Here is a 14,484-nt window from a genome sequence, read left to right on the forward strand (position 1 = left end):
CAAAGAAATTTCCATTTATTTGCTGCAAATAAATAAGTCATTTTATTTGTCATTCCCCTCATTTTATTTTCAAGGTAGAGAAAGGATTTCATGAATTATTCAAACTGTCTTCTTATGGCTGAGAAAGATCCTGCTATCTTAAAAGCAGCCTGATTTGAGACAATTAAAAACAGGCCTACTTTTTATGTGACTTTTAAAGTTCTTGGTAGCTAATGTCTAGAACCAAAAACTGTGTGTAGACATTGCAGCCTGATCCTTCCAGAAAGAAAATCCTAAATCACCAATTTCAAAAGCCTTAGCTTTGCTAATAAGGAACATTGAAATCTGCAGCCATTATGTTTTACTTTAAGCAGATTTCCTTACAGTTCAAAAGTACAAAGAATCAATCTCAATGCCCTGAAGGCTCTTCAGGCTACTGCTCAGCTATTAATCATGGGAGAAAAAAAAAAGCTATTTTCAACTTAATTGGTTGGAAGACAACCTATAGATATAAAAAACGCAATTTACGGCCCACTAATGAACAGCTATTTAAGAAATGCTCACATTGAAAACACTATTTGTATACATTATAAGAAGTGTATAAAGCAGAATACTGCTTAATTCACATAAAATCTTTCTGGTCTTATTTGCTTGCTCTGTTTTTTCAGTTCCTATCTGCTGCTTCAATGAGTGAAAAGAACCTCTAGGCAGAAGCCATTGAAATACTCTTTAAACTCTGTGAGTATTTTCATTATATATTGCTGGCTGAATCATAAATGCTGATGCTGGCAAAGTAGTCACAGTAGAACAAAGGGGATTTTTAGGTGCTTCATCTTCTCAACACCACTTTATTACTATTGTCATAAAGCTTTGGACAATCAGTTACAGTTTGACCGCCTGTTTAGCCGGCTTTTGTTATATTTTATTATAGCTCAAAAATCAGTTGAGAAACTCTCTATCAAGGCTTAGAATGATAGAATTTCAGATTCAGAAGAGATCCTAAATCAGTGAAGCTCCTATCAGAAAACAGAATTCCATGCGAAGGGTTTAACTGAAGATAATTTAATGGCAAGTTGATTTATAGGGATGTGGGCAAGGTTAAGGGATCCGAAAAGGGATGAGGAACTGAGGCGGGAGATAGATGGGCCCCAGGCTGAGCAGCTGGAGTTTGTCCCCTGAGGGCAGATACACCAAGATGAAGAGGAGGAGAAGCTAAGCCCTGCCCAGATAAGAGACCACATATTTCTCATTCTCGAGGTCAAGGAGACATTCCCGACTACACATGCGCAGAAAGGCTCCTCAGAGGTCAAAAGGGAGGGGGCGTCACCTCATAGTAAGGGATGTCAACCTACCCATAGATCTCTTTACTAGAATCCATCTTGACTAAGAGATGTGTGCGCGCGTGCGCGCGCGCGCACACACACACACACACACACACACACACACACACACACACACACACACACACACACACACACACACACACGGGAGGATCCTGAGATAAACCAAATATGGACTCAGAACAAGGCAAAGCAAGATGATTGGCCAAAGGAAACCTGGAAGACATGCCCCATAAAAGTGATTCAAACTACCATGAGGGCACGACTTTCTCCCTGAGCCTGCCCGTGTGCGCCCGTTCACACGTACTCTTTTTCCTCCTAATAAACACTTTACTTGTTTCACTACTTTCTGTCTTTGTGGGAACTCATTTCTACAAAGCCAAAGGGCCAGGGCCTTGTCACTGGTCCCTGGTGGTCTAGTGGCTGAGACTCAGCACCCTCACTGCCGCAGCCTGACTTCAGTCTCTGGCTGGGAACCGAAATCCTGCTTCAAGCCGCTGCAGGCCAAGCCCCCCAAGATCAGAGCCACCCAGGACTAACAGTGGGGTTGTTACTACCTTGACCGAAAAGGGCAAGGGCGGAAGACAGTGTCATGAGTGCTGGGAGAGTTAGAACTGTGGAGGGAGGGACCCAGAGGAAGACACAAGCACTGCTGGAACTGAAATGCTGGGGCAGGGAAGCAGCAGGAGGAAGGACCTCCATCTCCCGCTCTCCATCCCCGGCAGTGCCTCCTACTGGATGAACCCCAAGGGAAGCCAAAGGCGGGGAGCCTAGATGATGATGTCTGTAAGGCTCAGCTCCCGCTTGGGTACAGAGATCAAGGTAGAGAGAGACAGAATGGATGAAGGGGAGGGGCAGAGAATAACCCAGCAAACCCCTTAGAGGCCCGCAGGTCTAGTGATCCTCAGACATGTGCAGGCAGCAAAGCATGTGGAGATGAGCTTAGTCCTTACACAATAACTTGAGTCTAGCTAACTTTAACTGCACGCCCACCACATGCCAAGCCCTGCTAAAAGCAGGTAAATTTGGAGATGCCTAAAGCATCTCCACATTCAATTCAACAGAATCCTATATAATTGTATATTTACCATTACAATTTAAAATTGTACATTAAAAGACCGTTTAAAAATTCAAGACCTTTATGCAGTGCTATAGAATGATCTGAGATATATTGATTTAAAACACAGGAGCACAAGGTTGTATGTAATATGCTGCCATGTATATTTTTAAAAGGGAGAAAAAAGAAGATAGAGTATAAATACATATGTTTGCTTGTACAGTTGAACAACACAGGTTACTACACGACAATCAAAGATGCTGTGAGAGGTGGCAGGGAGTGCACAGGACTGACTCTAGGTTATACTGGGGTTGTCAACTGCATGGAGGGTCGACGCCCCAACCCCTGTGCTGTTCAAGGGTCAACTGACTGTACTAGTCAGTCTCTCAAAGGAGTCATGAGGAAGTTGTAATGTCGATTGTCTCTATGGAAAGGAAATGGGTGGCCAAAAGAGAGGGTAAAAAGGCATATTGTTTACTTTCTTGAGCCTTTTGAATTTTGAACCATGTGAATATATTATCAATTTAAAAAAATAATGAAAAGTAAAAAATTTTAAGTTAACATAAAATGGTAACTGCACAGGGCATATGGCACCCACAGGACGGATCTATAGGCTGGTCTGGGGGTGGGGATGGGGTCAGGCCAGGCCTCCTAGAGAACGTGATGCCTGAACTGAACACTGAAAGAAGGCAGAGACTGGCAGGAGGCGCTGAGGCAGCTGGAGCACAGAGGAAACGTGGGAGAAGCTGTGCATGACTGAGCCAAAGGCTGCAGGGGCAAGTGACAGCAAGTGAGGCAGGAGAGCTGGCAGGGCCAGACCGTGGGAGCCTTGTGGACCCTGCTCTGAAGTTTGGAATTCATCCTGAAAACGAAGAGTCATTGCACCAACTTACACTCCCACCAACAATGCAGGAGGGTTCCCTTTCCTCCACACCCTCTCCAGCATTTATTGTTTGTAGACTTTTTAATGATGGCCATTCTGACCGGTGTGAGGCGATACCTCATTGTAGTTTTGATTTGCATTTCTCTAACAATGAGTGATGTTGAGCATCTTTTCGTGTGCCTACTGGCCAGCTGAATGTCTTCTTTGGAGAAATGTCTATTAAGATCTTCTGCCCGTTTTTGGATTGGGTTGTTCGTTTTTTTGATATTGAGATGCATGAGCTGTTTGTATATTTTGGAGATTAATCCCTTGTCGGTCCCATCACTTGCAAATATTTTCTCCCATTCCATAGCTTGACTTTTCTTTTTTTTTTTTCTTTTTTTTTTTGCGGTACGCAGGCCTCTCACTGTTGTGGCCTCTCCCGTTGCGGAGCACAGGCTCCGGACGCGCAGGCTCAGCAGCCATGGCTCACGGGCCCAGCCGCTCCGTGGCATGTGGGATCCTCCCGGACCGGGGCACGAACCCGTGTCCCCTGCATCGGCAGGCGGACTCTCAACCACTGTGCCACCAGAGAAGCCCTGTCTTTTCATTTTGTTTGTTGTTTCCTTTGCTGTGCAAAAGCTCGTAAGTCTGATTAGGTCCCATTTGTTTTTTAAGTTAGTGCAGCCACTATGGAAACCAGTATGGAGGTTTCTCAGAAAACGAAAAATAGAATTACCATATGATCCAGCAATCCCACTCCTGGGCATACACCTGGACAAAACTGTAATTCAAAAAGATACACGCACTCCTATGTTGATAGCAGTACTATTCACAATAGCCAAAACATGGAAACAACCTAAATGTCCATCGACAGATGGATAAAGAAGATGGGGTACATATCTACAATGGAATATTACTCAGCCATAAAAAAGAACGAAATAATGCCATTTGCAGCAACATGGATGGACCTAGAGATGATCATACTAAGTGAAGTCAGAGAGACAAAGACAGATACCCTATGATATCACTTATATGTGGAATCTAAAACATGGCACAAATGAACCTATCTACAAAACAGAAACAGACTCACAGACATAGAAATCAGACTTGTGGTTGCCAAGGGGGAGGCAGGGATGGAGAGGGATGGACTGAGAGTTTGGGGTTGCAAACTATTACATTTAGAATGGATAAACAACAAGGTCCTACTGTATAGCATAGGGAACTATATCCAATCTCCTGGGATTAACCATAGTGGAAAAGAATGTAAAAAAAAAAGAATGTATACATGTGTACACCTGAGTCGCATCGCTGTACAGCAGAGATTGGCACAGCACTGTAAATCAACTCTACTTCAATAAACAAAAAAAAGAGTCATTGTAACCTCTGGGGTTAAGGATGGCTTTGAGGGAGGTGAAACTGCAGATACAGAAGCTATTGTTCCAGTCCTTGAAACACGGGTACACTTTATTCCATCCGGTGACCCTAGAACAACTAGGCCAGCAAGAAATCCAAAAACAAAATCATCTTGAATTACAAAGACGATGTGGCATATATATACAATGTACTATTACTCAGCCACAAAAAAGAATCAAATATGGCCATTTGCAGCAATATGGATGGACCTAGAGAATATCACACTACGGGAAGCGAGTCAGATAAAGATAATCACTTACATATGATATCACTTATATGTGGAATCTAAAAAGTAACACAAATGAATCTGTATACAAAAGAGAAACAGACTCACAGACATAGAAAACAAACTTATGGTTACCAAAAGGGAAAGGGATGGGGAAGGGATAATTAGGAGTTTAGGATTAACGGACACACACTGCTATATATAAAGCAGATGAACAACAAGGATTTACTATATAGGACAGGGACCTATATTCAATATCTCGTAATAACCTATAATGGAAAATAATCTGAAATATATATACATAACTGAATCACTTTGCTGTACACCTGAAACCAACACAATACTGTAAATCAACTGTACTTTAATTTTAAAAAATCATCTCCAATCAATTTCCCTTTTTAGTCATGGTGAGATCAATGTTTAACACTTTATAGGTGTTCAATACAATATCACATATTGACTAATGGTAGTTTATAAGACTAACAGTATTTTAAGATTTATATCTAGTTTTGACATTAACTCAAAGTTCACATATTTAAACTTTTGCTTATATTTGGTCCAAGATAATTTAATAAGTTAGTAGGTTGAGAGAGAAGGAAAACCTAGGAGGAGGAAAGCATGGATTTTAGAGCCAGAAAGCCCTAGATTAGGTTCCCAGCTCAGACTTTGATTCATTTTGTGCCTTGGCAAGTGGCCTAATCCCCTTGAACCTCAGTTTTCTCATCTCTCTAATGTGAATAAAGAAACACCACCACTTGCCATTCTATTTTCTCCCCCCCACCCTCCTCCTCATGAGGCAAGAATGTTAGTTAATGAAGCCTAGTTTTCTAAGTGTTTCCACTTAGAAACACATAAAGGAGCAGCACAGAACTTCCAAGGCCTGGTCTAAGGTACAATGTATGCATTACCTCCACTGCCAGCTACACTCATCTTGAAGACAGACACCACAGTCAGACATTCATTCATCTATTCAACAGCTTATGAGCTCCCCCATGGTACTGGACGTGGTGCTGTTGGGGATGGAGAGGTGGGTGAAACAGGCATGGTCCCCACCCTCACAGAGATCATGGCTAACAGGGAAGCAGGTGAAATTAATCAACCCACAAACAAATATAAAATCGCTACTCGTGAAAAGTGCAGGGAAGGAAAAGAGGATGTACGTGAGACAGTGACGAATGTCATTTCTATTGCGAGCATCTTGGGGCAAGTTCTCTAGAAGTAGAACCTGAAGTGGGGACACTTGTGCAAGTGATTCATTCAGAGAGGGCTCTCTGGAGAAGCCTCTAAGGGACCGACAGCCGCAGAGTGAGGACCGGGGGAGAATCTGGGTAAAGACGGGTTTCAGGAGAACTCTAGCCTCAGCCTGATCCTACCAGGAGCTCTGAAGCTTCCCTTCAGGACCAAATTTGTCTCAGAGGCAAGAGGACTGAGCTGTTTTACGCCCATATCACTTAATAATTGGTTAAGGCTGCCCTCTTCGGGGAGAATAACCTCCTAGGCATCTTTCAGCCAGGCAGTTCCCATCAGCCAAAGGCAATTCTCTATAGAAAGGTGCAGGTGTGAGCGGTTAGCAGCAGCCACACCTGTAGTGGCTAAGGAACGTTCACTACCTGGGCACAGGTGATGATGCGGGGCTTCAATAGCATCTGCTACAGAGCGTCTGGGGAGGCTTCTCTAAAGAAGTGAGTTTTGAGCTAAGACTTGAAGGATGAGTGAGAATTAGCCAAAAAAGTGTATTCCAGGCTCAAGAGATGACATGTGCCTAATGACAAACAAAAAGATCAGCAGGGCTGGAGCATTGTGCTGTAGAGGAAAGTGGATCAAGATTACTTTGGGGAGAACCCGAGTCATTTTGGATTTTATCCTAAGAACAATGAAAAACCATTGAAAGGCTTTAAGTGGGGAAGAGACATAGTCCTCCCCCCCCAGTGTTTTCATCGCTCCTTGGACTGGTCAGGAAAGAGTGAGAAGAGGGAAAGGGAAGTTGTTGGGAAACTAGATAGGAGGCTGGTTTCTACTCATCTGGGCTATGAGGGATGGTGGTTTCGACTAGGGTGGAATGGGGACTGAAAGGAAAAAATGGACTCAGGATATATTTTGAACGTAGAACCAACAGAATTTGGTAATGAATTGTCTGCAATGGGGAAAGTTTTATATCTCGATGGAGGATCAAAATAAGAATTTATATTTATACTATTTCCCCTCTTTTGTCTATAGTATGCAAAACACAGGCTCAGAGCCTGGTGTTAAGGGGTGTTTTTTTCCCTGCCTTCCCCTGTTAGCTGATAGGGCATACTGAAAGAGACTGACAATAAAGCAAGGTAACGAAATAGCCACTCTGCAACAGCTAACCAAACATCTAGGGATTAAATTGTGTATGAGCTTTCTACAGCGGCACAAGTTGACACAAATTTAGGGGCATATAACAACACCTATCTATGACCTCACTGGGTCCATGGGTTACGAGGCCGAGCATGGCTTACCTGTGTTCTCTGCTCCAGGGTCTCACAAGACTACAATCTTGTCAGTCAGAGGTGGGGTCTCATCTGGGGCTTGGGGTCCTCTTCCAAGTACACACGGTTGTTGGAAGAACTCATTTCCTTGCGGCTGTAGAACTGCCGACATCTTACTCCTTCAAGACCAGCAGAGGAATGGCTTGCCGCTATACCCTTTTAAAGGGCTCACCTGATGAGGTGAAGTCCCCCCAGGGCTAATTAACTTAAACTCACCTGATTAGGTGCTTTAATTCCATCTGAAAAAATCCCTTCACCTTTTCCATATAATGTAACCTAATTACAGGAATGAGATTCCACGGGGAGGGGATTATATAAGGGCGTGGGTCACTGGGGGTCATCTTAGAATTCTGCCCACTGCACGCTGAAACTAAAAAGACATCAATAAAAAAGAGTTTGATGCCAGTTTATGGATTTGGTAGGAATTTAAAAAAATACCTTTGTCATTAAATTCTACTTCAGGAGTAGCAATCTCTATACACATTTGGTGAAATCAGCCAGGGTTAAGAAGAGAGGGATGCACACAGGAGATCCAGGTAGATAGATAACCAACTGATGTGACTAGCTTCTCTCCCTGGAAATCTAAAGTACTGAATTGGCAGATCATCATTCCTATAGTTTCTGAATTGCCTATTCTTTTCTCAGATATGAGATAACTGAGCAAATGTTGAAAACAAGTTCAATTCTTACTTCTATAAGAATCTTACACCCATGTCTGAAGAATAGCATCTTGTGACTCAGGTGATTTCATACTCTTGCAAATTTGTTTTGAGACCTTTATAGAAGCTTTCCACACATTAAATTAGATCCTAGACTTTGTCTTCTTCATCCCCTCTCTACCAAGCCTGTTGGAGTCTTCTCGTGAAGATTTACCAAGTTTAAGTCTACCCTAAAGGTAACCACTGGAGTCATTTAGAGCAGAATATTTGTCTAGAAGGCACTGTAGGTCTTCACTACAGGAAAGGCAGTCTCTAGGACGGTTTGTGGAGTGAATAGAGCCCAGGGGCAGAAACTTTCGGTACATATCAATCCAGTGGGAGTCAAGGAGCACTGAGTGGATAATCGATGGAGAAGAACAAGATGAGGAGGCAATTCATGATTTAAGAGTCCCAGAAAGACCACTGGGTGTGCAAAGATCATCACAGTTTGGGGTCATCTAGACCAGGAGGAAATGAAGGTGAGGAAGACAGAAAGTCAAATTTTGCTAGCATCATAAATGCTGGACTTAGTCTCCTATAGAAGAGACATGGTGGCCTGAATGGAGGTAAGTGGCCGTTCAGATTGTTCAGAAATTACTTTTCTTCTACTATACTTGATCACAATTGATTCCTAGCTAATAAACACAAACCAGAAGTTTGAGAAATGTGACGTTGTTTGTATAAAGTGCCCAACGTTTTCCTTTGCCTCTGCCCTCAAGGATAAACCAGGTAACCTATAATATTATACACGCAGGCATTCACTCAAACTCAGAAGCATTCAAAACATAGAAAGTGCATAAGAAGGACTTTGACAATAGTTATGTGGGGGCCATGAGCTACATTCCCAGGGATTGATTGTGGCCTCTGTTCCCATGGTGATTATACATTCAACTCAGGACTTCCTTCCCACTCAGTGTAACCTCCATTAAGAAGCAAGAAACAAAAGGAAATAAGGCCAAAGCACTTCAATGAGTTCAGACTGGGCACAAAGACTGCCAGCGCCACAGCCAGACTCAGGGAGCTGCTCAAACTGCCACGTTACACATCGCATAGCACACCAATCGCTCCTTCCTCATTAGGCGGCCATTGTAGAAAAGGTTGGATCAGGAAAGCTTTAGGAAACATGCAAAGATTTTTTGCTCCAATTCATTTGCAGTTCCCTTTATTACCTTATTAGTTATGCCCAGATGAACAATTCTAAATTTCCTTTCCTATGTCAATTTGTAAGAACCTCTGTGACTAATACATCTCTGTGTGTGTGCGTTTGAGTGTGTGACTGTGATAACCCTTTTATGGGTTATGCTTTTGATATCAAGTCTAAAAATTTTTCACCTAGCCCTACATCCCAAAGATTTTATGTTGTGTGTTTTTCTAAAATTTTATAGTTTTATGTTTAAGTCTATGATTCATTTTGAGTTAATTTTTGTATCAGGTGTGAGGTTTAGGCTGAGGTTCATTGAGCGGCAGGGGGCAGGGGACTCTAGGAATATCCAATTTCTCCAGTACCATTTGTGGGAAAAGGTATCCTTCAACCATTGCCTTACTTTTGCATCTTTGCCAAAAATTAGTTGGGCAGATGCGTGTGGGCCTATTTCTGGTTTGAGATAATCACAAAAGATGCAGATGAAAATGACGAAGCTTCAAGAGCCTAGAGAGATGCTAATAAATGTGGAAGACAGATAAAGTATTGTAATTCAGCATAAAGATAACTGTTATCCCCAATAAAGAATCCACTGAGTGGAATGTCAGATGATGTAATCAAAGAGAATTTTCCTAAATGAAGGAAGAAGTGAATCTGCAGATTGAAAGAATATATCATGTTCCCTGAAATTATGACAAAAATCACTGAACACTCGGGAAGTCCCTTGCAGCCCGGTGGTTAGGACTCCGTGCTTTCACTGCGGAGGTCCCAGGTTCAATCCTTGGTCAGGGAAACTAAGATCCCTCAAGCCGTGTGGCATGCCCACCACCCACCAAAAAAATCACTGAACACAAAGCTACACAATATTAATATATATCCTTAGTTAAGTTATTAGACTTCAAGAATAAAATAATTTTTTAGGTTTTCAAACAGACAAAGCAAGCCATATTTAAAAGTGGTAAAAAAAGATATGGTTAGCCTCAGACTTCTCCAAAGCAACATTCAATTCAAGAAAATAATAGTGCTATGGGTTTTTTTTTTGTTTTTTTCCGGTACGCGGGCCTCTCACTGCTGTGGCCTCTCCCATTGCAGAGCACAGGCTCCGGACACGCAGGCTCAGCGGCCATGGCTCACGGGCCTAGCCGCTCCGCGGCATGTGGGATCTTCCCAGACCAGGGCACGAACCCGTGTCCCCTGCATCGGCAGGCGGACTCTCAACCGCTGCGCCACCAGGGAAGCCCTGTTCTTCATTTTTGAAGGATCATTTTACTAGATATAGAATTCTTGACTGACAGTCTTTTCCTTTCAGGACTTCGAATATGTTATCTCAGTACCTTTTGTCCTCCATGGTTTCTGATGAAAAATGAGCTATTAACCTTATTGGATCAAGTGTATGTGACAAATTGCTTTTCTCTTGCTGCTTTTAAGATTTTCTCTTTCTGTAGTTTTATTATTATGATGTCTTGGTGTGGATCTCTTTGAGTTTATTCTACTTGGAATTTGTTCAGATGTTTAGACATGGAGATTTGTGTTTTTCATCAAATTTGGGTGTTTTGGATCATTATCTCTTTAAAGATTCTTTCTCTCCCTAGCTCTCTGTCCTTTCCTTCTGGAACTCCCATTATGTGTATGTTGGGATGCTTGAAGGTATCCCAAAGGATTCTGAGGCTCTGTTCATTTTCCTTCATTCTTTTTTCTTTTAAACCCACAGACTGTTAATCTCAGTTGATTTATCATCACATTTTCTGTTTCTTTCTTCTACCTGTTCATATCTGCTGTTGAGCCCTTTTAGTGAATTTTTCACTTCATTTATTGTACTTTTTAATTCCAGGATTTTGATCTAAAATAATTACTATCTCTTTATTGATATCCTGTATTTGATGAGACATAATTCTCATACCTTCCTTTAGTTTTTTAGACATTGTTTCCTTTAGTTTTGTGAACATTTTAAAAACAGCTTATTTTAAAAAGTTTTTGTCTTTTAAGTCCAATGTCTTGGCTTCCTCAAGGACATTTTCTATTGATTTTTTTTCCTGTGCATGACCATATTTTCTTAGTTCTTTGAATGTCTTGTAATTTTTTTGTTAAGAACTGGACATTTAAAATAATATAATGTGTCAATTCTGAATATCAGATTCCACCCCCTCCCAGACTTTGTTGTTGCTGTTTGCTTTTGTTTGTTTAGTGACTTTTCTAAGTAAATTCCTTAAAGTCATGTGTTACCACTGAAGTCTCTGCTCAACTAGCTTAATGTCAGCTAATGATTATACAGATACTTCGATAAATGCCTAGAACCACTGAACTTCTCAGTTGTTTTTGAGGAGCTCTGTGTATGGTATACCTTCAACACTTAGCCAGACAGTTGACAACTGTGCCTTAGCCTTCACTTCCTGCTTTCACAGACCCTCAAGGTCAGTGCCATGGGAGGGTTTAGGGCCTTCTCTGGTCTTTCCTGGGCATGTGTACAGCCCTGGGTATGCACACAGCCCTATACATGTGCATGGCCTTCCAGATTCCCAGGAATACATCTGGGCTTCTCAAAGTCTCTATAGGTATACCTCAGATATATTACAGGTTCAGTTCCAGACCACCACAATAAAGTGAATATTGCAATAAAGTGAGTCGCATGAATTTTTCAGTTTCTCACTGCATATAAAAGTTACATTTATACTATACTATAGTCTATTGAGTGTGCAGTAGAATTATGTCTAATAAAACAATATACAGACCTTAATTTGAAAGTTATCTCTTGCTAAAAATTGGTACCCATCATGTTGCCCTTAGTAACATTCAAGATCACTGACATCACAGATCATCATAACAAATAAAATAATAATGAAAAAAGTTTGGAATATTGTCAGAATTACCAAAATGCGACACAGAGACACAGAGTGAGCAAATGCTGTTGGGAAAATGGTTCTAATAGGGTTGCCACAAAACTTCAATTTGTAAAAGACAGAATATCTGTGAAGCACAAAAAAGCAAAGCGCAATAAAATGAGGTATCCTGTATAGACAGCTCAGGCCCTAGCTTTTCCTTTTAAGCTTCCTGGTTTGCCTATTGTTTGCCCTTACTGTTATTTACTACCTCCAGGCAGCCACCCAAAGTTAGATAACTGCCTCTAAATATTTTTGACAAACATCCCCAGAAAAAGGCTTTTTGCTTTGAGTCAGGTCAAATAAGGGCAAACTTGCAAGTGAGATCATCCAGGGAAGCATGAGACAGGTCAAATAATTTCAATTCTCTGGATTTGAGGCCTTGAAGGAACTCCAGCCCAATTTTGCCCCCTCTGGTGGCTGCCAGGCTGCTGATTTTCATCTTGGTTGTGGGATCCTGGTTTTCAAGGCTACCATGGAGTTAGGAGGAAGGGGTTAAGGATAGAGTTAAACACTATAAGTTTAAACACTATAAAGCACTATAAAGCTCCCTTTGCTTATTGCAATTTAGGTGTTTTTATTGGGGTGGGGGAAGAGCTCCCCAGATTACTGCAAGACTTGTTTAATTTCCAGAGTTTTGAAAATGTCGATTCTGGCCATTTTTATTTTGGCCACGCCACATGGTATGTGGGATCTTCATTCCCTGACCAGGGATGGAACCCATGCCCCTTGCAGTGGAAGCATGGAGTCTTAACCACTGGACCGCCAGAGAAGTCCCAGATTCTGGCCATTTTTAAAACCAGTTTTCTCATTTATTTTATGAAAAGAAGGGAGGATTTTCAGAGGTTTTATTCTGTCATTTTCCCTGATGTCTTAAACTAAGTTTGAATTAAGATGTGCTAAAATTTCCCAGGTGCTTCCTGCGATTATACCTAAATATTGTTGTATATATGTATGATGTTTGTATTTCTTTATTAATGTTAACACACATGTGTTTTAGAAACATGAAGGGATAACCTTGGTTGTCCTTATTATATAATAGATCCTGTGGGCTGAACCTGTGGTTCATAGCAGAATGGAGATGTGGAGAGAGATGAGTCTGGAAAGATAAATAGGAGTCAGCTCATGGAGGGACCTATCTTCCAAACTAAGGAGGCTTCACTTTATCCTGACCAAGGGAAATTACTGGGGGGGTTCTTCATAATGGTACTATCATACTAAAAGTTGCATTCTAAAAAGATCCCTTGGGCTTCCCTGGTGGCGCAGTGGTTGAGAGTCCACCTGCCGATGTGGGGGACACGGGTTCGTGCCCCGGTCCGGGAAGATCCCACATGCCGTGGAGCGGCTGGGCTCGTGAGCCATGGCCGCTGAGCCTGCGCGTCCGGAGCCTGTGCTCCGCAACGGGAGAGGCCACAACAGTGAGAGGCCCGCGTACCGCAAAAAAAAAAAAAAGATCCCTTGGGCCAAAAACTATGACAGTGGGGCTGGAGTAGATTGAAGAGGCAGGAAAGGGGTGCATCAGTTGGATGTTGCGAGTGGGGAAAAGGGAGGAGCTGAGGATGAACCTGGGTCTCTGGTTTGGGTGTCTCTGCTGAACGGAGGTAACATTGGCTGTTTTGCATTGAATATACAGGAATAGACTCCTGGGCAAGACAGTGAAGCGCATTTTGGACAAGTTGATATTGAGGTGCCAATGGGATACTCCAGTGTAGTTGTCTAGTCACTGAGTGGTTAAGGGGGCCTGGAGCTCAAGAGAGAGGCCTGGTTGGGTAGACAGGAAAGGCCTCAGGTGAAAGTGGAAACCATCAGGGAGAGTGTGCGGTAGAAGAGGCCCAGGCCCAGGTCCAGAACCCTGGGGAACAGCAACTTTCAGGGCAAAATGGTGTGGTGCTGAAGTGCAAAGGCTTTGGAGCCCCACAGCCTGTTATTAGTGTCCTGACCTCAGGGAAGTTATTTACCCCAGTTTCTGCATCTGTAAAATGAGCATGCTGAATAGCACAGTTATAACAGTGCTTGCGATGTTTCGTTTCACTGACATCTGTGAATAAAGAGCTGCCCAAGGAGGTGAAGAAGAAGGGACTAGAAGGAGGAGGAGGAGCTCTGAAGGTGCAATGAGGAAAGATAGCTTCACAGAGGTTTACCTTGTCGAATTCAGCCAAGAGGACTGTACCAGAAGGTCTATAAAGTGTCCATCTTTCAGCAGTTAGTGGCTTCCCCAAGAGCAATTTCTATGGAATGGAATGAGCCCGACTGTAAAGTGTTGAAAAGTGAGTAGCGGTCAACACTGATACTTTCTTCCCTCCCCTCACCGCGCCTCTCTCTCCCACTAGAGGCTTCCTCTAAGGACAGTGAGTTATGGATCATATTCCCCTTTTT

The 14,484-nt window shown here is 42.4% G+C and overlaps 1 protein-coding gene across 2 annotated transcripts in view; it reads right to left on the reverse strand.

Moving 5' to 3' along the window:
* Nucleotides 1-14,484, reverse strand: part of NAPEPLD (N-acyl phosphatidylethanolamine phospholipase D) — an 80,197-nt gene that overhangs the window by 65,417 nt on the left and 296 nt on the right. Inside the window, exon 2 of one of the 2 annotated variants that reach the window (XM_060108148.1) lies at nt 14,250-14,336. The exons of the other annotated variant lie outside the window; for it this stretch is intronic. The gene's annotated coding sequence lies outside the window, so the exon portion shown is untranslated. The remainder of the gene's footprint in view (nt 1-14,249; nt 14,337-14,484) is intronic. 2 annotated transcript variants of the gene reach the window in all.

The sequence above is a fragment of the Mesoplodon densirostris genome, chromosome 9, assembly GCF_025265405.1.
Source record: "Mesoplodon densirostris isolate mMesDen1 chromosome 9, mMesDen1 primary haplotype, whole genome shotgun sequence".
Taxonomy (NCBI): Eukaryota; Metazoa; Chordata; class Mammalia; order Artiodactyla; family Ziphiidae; genus Mesoplodon; species Mesoplodon densirostris.